The sequence below is a fragment of the Neomonachus schauinslandi genome, chromosome 5 (assembly GCF_002201575.2).
Source record: "Neomonachus schauinslandi chromosome 5, ASM220157v2, whole genome shotgun sequence".
Classification (NCBI taxonomy): domain Eukaryota; kingdom Metazoa; phylum Chordata; class Mammalia; order Carnivora; family Phocidae; genus Neomonachus; species Neomonachus schauinslandi.
In genome coordinates this window covers 92,902,652-92,912,465 of record NC_058407.1, presented here as the reverse complement: position 1 = coordinate 92,912,465, position 9,814 = coordinate 92,902,652, and the positions used below count along the sequence as shown (strand labels likewise).

Sequence of the window (9,814 nt, the reverse complement as noted above, 5' to 3'; positions counted from 1 at the left end):
AGAAACCATATTCCAGAAAGACTAGAAAAGTCTCAGAGCATAAGCAACAGCGCTAAACTTATGCTGGCCATATCATTATTCAGAAGGGTCCTAGAATCCACTCCATTCCACAGTATTTCAAGTATAGATTATCACTGGCTCACCACTAGCTTTCACTGGTAGCACATTCCTTGGCTTAGGAAGACTTTATACCTCTTCTAGTCAAAACAGTAATAACTAAGCCATTCATACTAATAATTCCTGAGAGTTTGATTCAGTCACAGTCCAACTTCACACCATCACGGTCATTCTTAAAGCTGGAGCCAGGTAAATATTACATGAAATAAAAATAATTTTTTATCCCCAACAAATGTTTGTTGAGCATTTATTACGTGCAAAATTAAGAGGAAAGAGTGGTCTCTCCTCCTGCCCCCTCCCACCTTCATTTGAGAGGAAAAACGGAAAAAAAGGAAGAGCATAGGGTCCTAGGCCTTGATTTTATAATCTAGTTTAGGAGGCAGGTACGTAATGAAGCAAAGGGGGAAAAAAAAAAAAAAGAAACAATGCTCTGAGAATCCAGAACATGAGACCGAAACCAAGAATTGAGAAACTTGTACTGGAAAAGGTAACATTTGGTTTGGACTTTGAAGATTGGGAAATTAGAGTTGAAAAGGACATTCTGAGCCTGAAGCCCTGTTTCATCAGGCTACTAATGTTAACTGCTAAGTAAAGATAAGTAGTAATTAGCCTTTGGGTGGCAGGTGGTCCGCTGACATTCTGGCCCTTTGCTAATTCCTCCAAAGGGATTCATACCACTGAAAGGATAAGGAGCCCTTCTTCTTCCTCGAGGCCATTAAGACAGAAATTCTTGATGTAATTGCCTCATTTATAAAGAAAGAAGTTATGTTCTGGTTCTTCTGCCTGCCATTCTGAAATGAGATTTTGTTTCTCGAACCATCTTTGTCTCACTCCAGATCCATCCCCCCAAGCCATACAAGACGCCATACACCATACAGTACGCTGAATGCCCCTAAGAAGATCAAAGTGACATGAGCTCTCCCTTTCAAGATTTCAAAAAGACTCATGAGAGAGAGAGGCACACAAAGAAATACTGGCACATAATAGAGCATGAGTGAGAACGCTTGTCTGGATGAAGTTCATGGAGAGATAGTGTAAAAATTGAGTGACCCCAGGGCCAGGGGAAGGAAGATCTTGAGGAGAGCCTGGCTGGAGACACTTCCCAGAGAGGGAGTTTGCCCACTAGGGATGGGTTGGATGTAGAAGAGCAGGGAGGACAGCCTTTGAAGCACAAAGAAGCCATGTGGGTTTCCAACAGATGGTGGGTGTAATGGTACAGAAGCACGCAATGCAGGACTGAAGCGTGGCTGAAAAACTGGGGGGGGGCAAGGGGGCCCTGCATGTCATGTAAGGGATATAAGGGAGCTTGGGCTCCACCCTGTAATTCAGTGGGAAAATAACACCTGCTTCAGATCCATAGGGTGAACTGCTAAAAATAGGAATCTACATTTTTAACAGGTTCCCCAGGTGATTCATAAATAAGTATTGATAACAATATGTAGACTAAAGAAATCTTTTTTTTAAGATTTTATTTATTTATTTGTCAGAGAGGGAGGCAGGCAGAGGGAGAAGCAGGCTCCCCGCTGAGCAAGGAGCCCGATGTGGGACTCGATCCCAGGACCCTGGAATCATGACCTGAGCCAAAGGCAAATGCTTAAGTGGCTGAGCCACCCAGGTGCTCATTATATCACAAACTCTAATTAAGTGTTTTTGACAATTCAGAGTAATTTAGGAAGTGCCGAGACCATAATCTCACTAAGTGTCGTTCTTATAGATGACAATGAGATGACATAGCAAGAAATTTGGAAAATCGATAACTCATTCATACTTGCCTTGGATGTTAACATAAACTCTTGACATAAGGAAACTACTAAGAGAGCAGTTGATACCATAGGTGTCTCTAAAAATCTTTGATTGCAACCAGCAAGTCTCCTCGCCTGATAGATTATGTTGTCCTCTTTGGTGAATTTGAACAGTGTAACAGTTGCAAATCTGGCTTTCCTAGAATTAAAATGAGATTTACCCTGTTGTAATTACTGAAGCGGAGAGCAACAGCAACAAAAACATTACTACTCATAGCACTATTTTTATTTCTAAATAAAATTACATGAAAGCACACGTATTGAAAAGTGCACTATTTAATAACTTACATTTAGTAACTTTTTTCAGTTTAAATTGAGGTTTCTCAGCTTGGCACTATTGACAGTTGGGGCTAGATAATTCTTTGTCATAGGAAGGAGCTCCTGCGCTTATAGGATCTGGCCTCCACCAATGAGATGCCAGTAGCACTTGCCAAGTTGTGACAACCCAAAATGGTGCCAGACATTGACAAGTGTCATTTAGGACAAAACTGTCCCTGATTGAGAAGCATTCATTTTAACGGAAAACCCCGTATTTTAAAAATTGAGAAATAACCATTTCTATGTTGATTGATGTAGAAGGAGAAGTGATTCTGATAGTTGTGATATTACAAACTTACAGAAACCTAGAAGAGTTTTGTGAGGAGCTAAAATAGAAAGCAAGTATGTGTTTCAAACTTGTGATTTATTCTTTCTGAATGTATTGCCCCATAATAAGAAATGGAAATGATAATACCTCTTAGAACTAGGGTGAGAGCAAATAAAACTTAAAAATATAATACAGATCAGAATGCTAGGCACATAGCAGGTGCAGAAAATGTTTGACTTTTTTTCTTTCCTTTTTTTAAGATTTATTTATTTATTTGTGGGGGGAGGGTCGGAGGGAAAGAATCTCAAGCTGACTCTCTGCTCCATGTGGAGCCCAACGCAAGACTCCATCTCAAGACCCTGAGATCATGACCTGAACCAAAATCAAGAGTCAGACACTCAACCAACTGAGCCACCCAGGTGCCCCCTTTTTCTTTCCTAAGAGATTTATGGCAGCTCTTACTGTTTTGGTTGCTTTTGCTGTGTTATGTTTTGTTTTTCTGCATTTCGGCATCACTTTGGTTTTGTAGGATTACATTAAGACTAGGTAAGTGATAGTCTTGTCTAAGCCAAACTGGAATCCAGATTTGGCTATTTGTCCAACTCTTGCTTTCAATTTTAAGAGATACCTGAAGAGTTTGGAAAAAAAGGGGAGGGGGCAAAAAGGAGAGAATATCTATTTCCTGCTGCTACCCTGACACCATCTTTTAGAGGAGTTAGAAAAGAAGCTAGGGAGAGTTAAGCGACTGCCTTCGGCTCAGGTCATGATCCTGGAGTCCCGGGATCAAGTCCCGCATCGGGCTCCCTGCTCGGCGGGGAGCCTGCTTCTCCCTCTGGCCCTCCCCCCTCTCATGTGCTCTCTGTCTCTCTCATTCTCTCTCTCTCAAATAAATAAATAAAATCTTTAAATAAATAAATAAATAAATAAATAAATAAATAAATAAATAAAAAGAAGCTAGGGAGATCGTGTTCAGAAAAGGTTGTGAAAGACTCAGAACATAAGTAATGCTAAACTGACTCCATAGATTCCATTTTTCAGAAAGATCTCAAAATCCGCTCCATTAGTAGAGGGCTTTCTCCCATGCGGCATTACTAAAAATGTCTAGCTTTCCATGGTCACCCATCCCAGCATGCAGTAAGCTTTCATATCTCTTTCACCCAAAATATCAATAACTAAAACACGAATCATAATAGTGTGTGAGGAAGAGGGACCCATTTGAGTTCAGTAATGAAGACGGACTATAAGGGAGCTTTTATATCTTTAGACCAAATTAGTCTTCAAACCTCACATTTACGTGTCTAACTATCCAGTGGATTTTCTACAAGGGCCTCAAACCAAGTAAGTTCAAAATTGTGCTCATCTTGTCTCCCCAAAACCTGTTCCCCTCCTGGACCACCTATCTCAGTGAGTATTACTGATCTCTGGTACTCTCTACTGCTCATCTCTACTCCAACCCTAAACCTGTCAAGGGTACCTTGTCTCCTTCTCTTCCCTTACCCCACGGATCTAAAAAACTAAATCCTGTTGATTCCATTTCTTAAGTAGTTTTTAAATCTGAGTCTTCTTCCCGTTCCCAGTGGAACGCCATCCTGTTTTACAGGCATTTAACTAGTGTAGCCTGCCTCACTATCTCAGGGCAATTAGTAAAAAAAAAAAAAAAAGCCAGAATACACTTGTTTCATATTCTAATGACACGTAGCACGTGAGGATATATCTTCTACTCTTTTTTTTCATATCAGGATGCAGTGGCCCATCATGCAAAACGAGACCTGCAAAACACACTGCTTCCAGTTCTCCAAACACCAAGCTCTCTGCTTCTGTTCATGCCCATTCCAAACCCTTGGTCCCCTTATGGGAACCACTCTATTGGTTTCAGTTCAGATGTTATTCCTCCAGGGAAGATTTCCTTGGCCTGCAAAGAGAGGGTCACATGTCCTCCCAAAGGGTTTCAATTTCCTATTTATTTACAGGTCTCATGACACTGAGCTTCTTATTTCACAATTTCATTCCTAGCTCCTGGTCCACAGCATGCTGTTAATAATATTTCTTGAATAACTGAAATACTTGGCAAATGAGAATAAAATTCCAGTTGACCTGACTGCGATCCTTATATTTATCTCACTATCTCTCATATGACATAGTTATTTATTTGTTGAATAAATAGGCATACTTTTTCCATCACACACAGATCATGCAGTCTATACCCAAGCCAGTTGCCTTTATTGTCTCTGTTCAAAACAGAAAACTTTCTCTTCGCTCCAGGCCCAAGTTGGGTTTTTTTTCCTATTAAGTTATTTTAAAGAATCACAAAAAAAATGTAGCTTGCACTTGAAGTGTCCTTTTAAAAATATTTAAACAATATTTTTAAGATATCACTGATGTAATCTGGTTTTTTTCACATATTTCCTTTTTGAAAAAATCGTGGTTAAAAAAGGGACCTAACATTAGCTTCACTATCTTAACCATTTTTTTTTTTACAAGGAATGTTTAATAAGGTAGGTAACATATGCTTAACTAACATGCATTTCTGGATCACTGCAGCTAAAACAAAACACCCTATTCATTGAGTAAAAACGGCTTGTTTTATGTGTTGTATACTTCAGGGCAATTAGTAAAAAAAAAAAAAAAAGCCAGAATACACTTGTTTCATATTCTAATGACACGTAGCACGTGAGGATATATCTTCTACTCGTTTTTTCATATCAGGATGCAGTGGCCCATCATGCAAAACGAGACCTCTGATTAAGCTTATATCAGTCTCAGATTTCTGTTTCATTTCCATAATCTTGACCATGAAGAGATCAATAGGTTCATTTTGGGTTTTACTGGACAAAGTGGAGTCCAGTATAGCCTCTGTTAAGACATTGGCAAGTTCAGTGTGAACCCATGTAGAGGTGTTCCCGCCACACCTATAAGTGTTTTTCTGTTCTTCTTTCTGCTTACATTGACTCACTCCAAAAACCAATGTGCCTTTTCCTTTGAAGCTTCAGATCCCTCTCTTATTATTCTGGGATAAAGACCCTAATAATAAACACACAATTACAAAACCACCTCCACACTAGAGTTCTTCAATTAGGTGCAGCTATAGTTTGAGTGAAAGATAGTTTTTGAAGGGATCATTCATACCCTTTGATACAATTAAGTTAATATAATTGCTGACTTTCTGAATGCATTTAAAAGGATAAACAGTCCTTTCAATGCGAGGGAAAGAACATACATCACTCTAGCACAGTGTCAAAGCCAAGGGAAGTATTAAGCCGTCTGTTTTAAGTGCACAGTTCAGTAGTGGTAAGTATATTCACACTGTGGTGCTACAGATCTCTAGAACTTTTCCACATCCTGCAACACTGAAATTATATACCCATTAAACATTTATGTCCCTCCTCCCCCAGCCCTTGCCAACCACCTTTCTATTTTCTGTTTCTATGCTTTGGACTGCTTTAGATACTTCATATGAGTGGAATCATTATAGCATTTGTCCTTTGGTCACTTGCTTATTTCAGTTAGTTAGCATAGTATCCTCAAGGTTCATCTATGTTTAGTCTGTGGAAGGATTCCCTTCCTTCTTTAAGGCTGAATAATATCCCACTGAAAGGATATACCATATTTTCTTTATCCATTCATTTGTCAAAGAACATTTGGGTTGCTTCTACCTCTTGGCTTTGCGAATAATGCTGACATAAACATGGTGTACAAATATCTTTATGAGATCCAATTTTGAATTCTTTTGGACATTGGAAAGTTCAGGACATGTGTTTTTCAACTTCATTATGTATTTTTTGAGCTTATTCCTTTCACTTAGCATTCTGTGTGTGAAATACAACCAAATTGTTTCATGTAGTTCAGATAATTTTAATTTCATTCTTCTATATGATATTCCATTTTATGATTTTACCAAAATTTATGTATCTATTCTAATATTATGATCCTGCTAAGTACTTTCTTATTCAACTATCTTGGTGAGCATGTGCTAGAGTTTCTCTAGGATATATATCCTAGAGCAGAATTGCTAGGTGATAGGTATGCATATATTCAATTATACTAAATAACTAATATTTCTTTTCCAAGGGGATAGTGCCAATGTAAATTCTTGCCACAAGCATATGAGAGTTTTTGGTGCTACACATCCTCACCAATAGTTGGTATAACCCCATGTTAAATTTTTACTAACCTGGTGGGTGTGTGATAGTAACTTATTTTGCAATTACCACTTTGCCTATGAATCTCACAAGCCAAGAGAGACACCAGTCACTTCCATTTTTTGAGACTCCTATGATATTAAAAAAAAAAAAAAAATCAAGAGATGGCAAAATGCAGATGCAATATAATATAATTGTGCTATTTATAAAATAATCACAACTGAAAAAATAATCTGTAGTACATTATAAAAGGAATGGAATGCAAGTTTGAAGTCTTATGATGAACATCTTCAGTCCCATTAGTGTATACTTACAACTGTATGTGTAACTCTCATTTAGAGATACCACCAAAAGTCTCAGATAAAATGAAAAAAATCTTCCTGAAGAAACTTTCAAATTGAAGTCCAGAGCAAAATGGTCGTACTGACTGCGTCCATCTACCCACTGACTCAACCTCCACTCCCAACTCCTGCTCTTAAGGAGACCAACCTTAATGTCTGCTGGACCCATGGGTTTTATCCTAACTCATTAATGAAATACTTGAAAATGAACAGTGGGGGAAAAAAACCTCAAAAATAATTCACAGAAGGATAGTCCAGTGGGTGTGTCAAGAAAAGATGAACGCACCTTCCCTTCTGCCTTGCTTTGTGAGAATATCTGTTTATTCAACAAGTATTGACCTGAGCACTTTCAAGTTCAAAGAAGTGTGCTAAGCACTTTGGAGTAAACAAAGAAGAGCAAAACCAGGTGCCTGCCATCTCTGAAGCTCATCTGCTAGCTGGGGGACTAGTCATGAAAATGACCCACAACTGTAAGGCAGTGTCCTTGGTGCAAGGGATGCAGACACTATAAGGGATTTAAAGGAGATGACCCTTGAGGTAGGAGTGGAAGTATGAGGAGGAGTTTACCGGGTAATCAAGAAGGATGTTTCCATTAGAATTAAAAGGAGATGACCCTTGAGGTAGGAGTGGAAGTATGAGGAGGAGTTCACCGGGTAATCAAGAAGGATGTTTCCATTAGAATTAAAAGCATGTGTAAATGGCCAGGATGCTGGGAAAGCTCAGGGTCAGTTGAGAGAATACTTAGAAGTGCTCTGTGGACAGTCTGAAGGTATGCCTTGGAGTCAGAGATGAGGGCAATTAGTAAAATGTAAAACTGTGGCCAGATTCTCAATGCATTAAGCATCATGACAAATACGAACCATTAACAATAGATTATCAGCCATTTAAAACAGCAGTGATAGGATTTTGCATTTTCCAAAGATAATCCTGTGGGAGTGCAAAGGATCATTTGAAAAAGGGAAAAGAGAAGACCCTCTAGTTTAGATATTAAAACAAGGACATTCATAGAGGAACAAGGGGACATGGGGAGGGGTTTGGGGGAGGGAAGGCATATTATGGGCTGACTCTATCCTGTAAGACCCACTCTTTTCCAGTACATCTGCTCTTTTCCTGAGTCACTGGACCAGTAAATGGCTCCTCTGGAACCACCAACCCGATGGGTCTCAGAGCAATCATCTGTTTCCTGGGGGAGTCAATGGGTCCTTGGGACAACCCTGGGCTAGAGCCACCCACCTAGGCCTGTTCCACAGAATGTGAGAATAATATTGCTGAAAGACATCCTAGACTCCAACCCAGTGCTTAAGGAGGAACTTTAGGTCCAGAGAAGTTAAGTTACTCACCCAACTCTAAACAACTAATCATGACTGAGTCAGTACTCAAACCTGCCCAGGACTGAGGTTCCAAGTTAACCACACAACAAAATCAAGACAGAACTAAAACTCAGTCCTTGTTTCCTGTTGTATTGTTTTTCTACGACTGAGGGTCACACCCAAATTTATTAGTAGTAACGTTTACAAAGTCATTCACACCTATCACTGGGTAAGGTTCTAATGTTTTCAGAGCTCTCAAAATGGCGGAGGCGTAGGATGGGCTCTGAAACCCATGGACTAAATACATTTACTCTCTCTAGGCATTCTACCCCAGGCAGTTCAGGTAGAGCTTGCCTTTGTTCCTTTCTGCCCCAAGAATCTGGGGATAAGCCTTGGTGTAAGCACAGCACCAATCATAGTCTGGGAAACAAGCTCATTAAGAAGCAATGGGGGGATAAAACCCAGTGGATTGGTGGTTTTCAGAAAGGCTGATTTGCAGAGAGGAAATTCAATACAGGATCGGTGCACTTTTGGATTTAACACTTTAAGCAAAATACATATAGCCTGTCTGAGACAGAATTAGGCAGGCGGCCAATGCAGGGTGTGACTATGAGATATTCCTGACCAAAGCCACATGCCTACCATACTTCCAAAGCTGCCAAAATTTGCCACCTTTATAAAAACTTGTTTGAGTGGTAGGCCATTATTTCTAGATACTTCAGCCTTCCTCCTCTATCCCTACTGAAATGATGTGATGCATGAATTAATTCATTAATATCCATTATTGCATGCACAGTAATATGTCAGTGCTGTGGCAGTGTGTTTAGGACAAATGACCATAAGTGCAAAGGTTGGTTTATACAACATTTTTTTGTAAGATTTCATTTATTTATTTGAGAAAGAGAGCACACACACAAGCAGGGGGGAGGGGCAGAGATCCAGTGCTCAATCCACACACATAGTATGCACTCAGTAACATTGAGGCCACTGTTTATATAAGAGTTTTTTTTTTTTAAAGATTTTATTTATTTATTTGAGAGAGAGAGAATGAGAGAGAGCAAGCACATGAGAGGGGGGAGGGTCAGAGGGAGAAGCAGACTCCCCGCCGAGCTGGGAGCCCGATGCAGGACTCGATCCAGGGACTCCAGGATCATGACCTGAGCCGAAGGAGGGAGGGAGAGAGAGAAGCAGACTCCCCACTGAGCAGGGAGCCCAACTTGGGGCTTGATCCCAGGACCCTGAGATCATGACCTGAGCTGAAGGCAGACGCTTAACCCCCTGAGCCACCCAGGCGCCCCAGTTTATAGAACTTTTAACACAAACTTTATCTCTCTTGATCCCCAAATCAGCCCATTTTCCCCATTTTAGGATGAGAAAACTGAGGATCAGAGAGGTTAAATGAATAGCCCCACGTCACACAGCCAGGAAGTGGCAAACTGTGATTTTAATCCATGTCTTCTAACCTCAAATGTCATATTCTTTCCATTACATCTGTTTGGTATATTAGCAGAAATCTCTA

General features: G+C 39.9%; 1 non-coding gene across 1 annotated transcript; it reads right to left on the bottom strand.

Annotated features, from left to right (window-relative positions):
- Positions 1-5,653: 5,653 nt before the first annotated feature.
- LOC123325022 lies at positions 5,654-5,783 on the bottom strand. Its single transcript, XR_006540190.1, has one exon. It is a non-coding gene; the product is annotated as a small nucleolar RNA SNORA22 (small nucleolar RNA).
- Between the last annotated feature and the right edge of the window lie 4,031 nt (positions 5,784-9,814).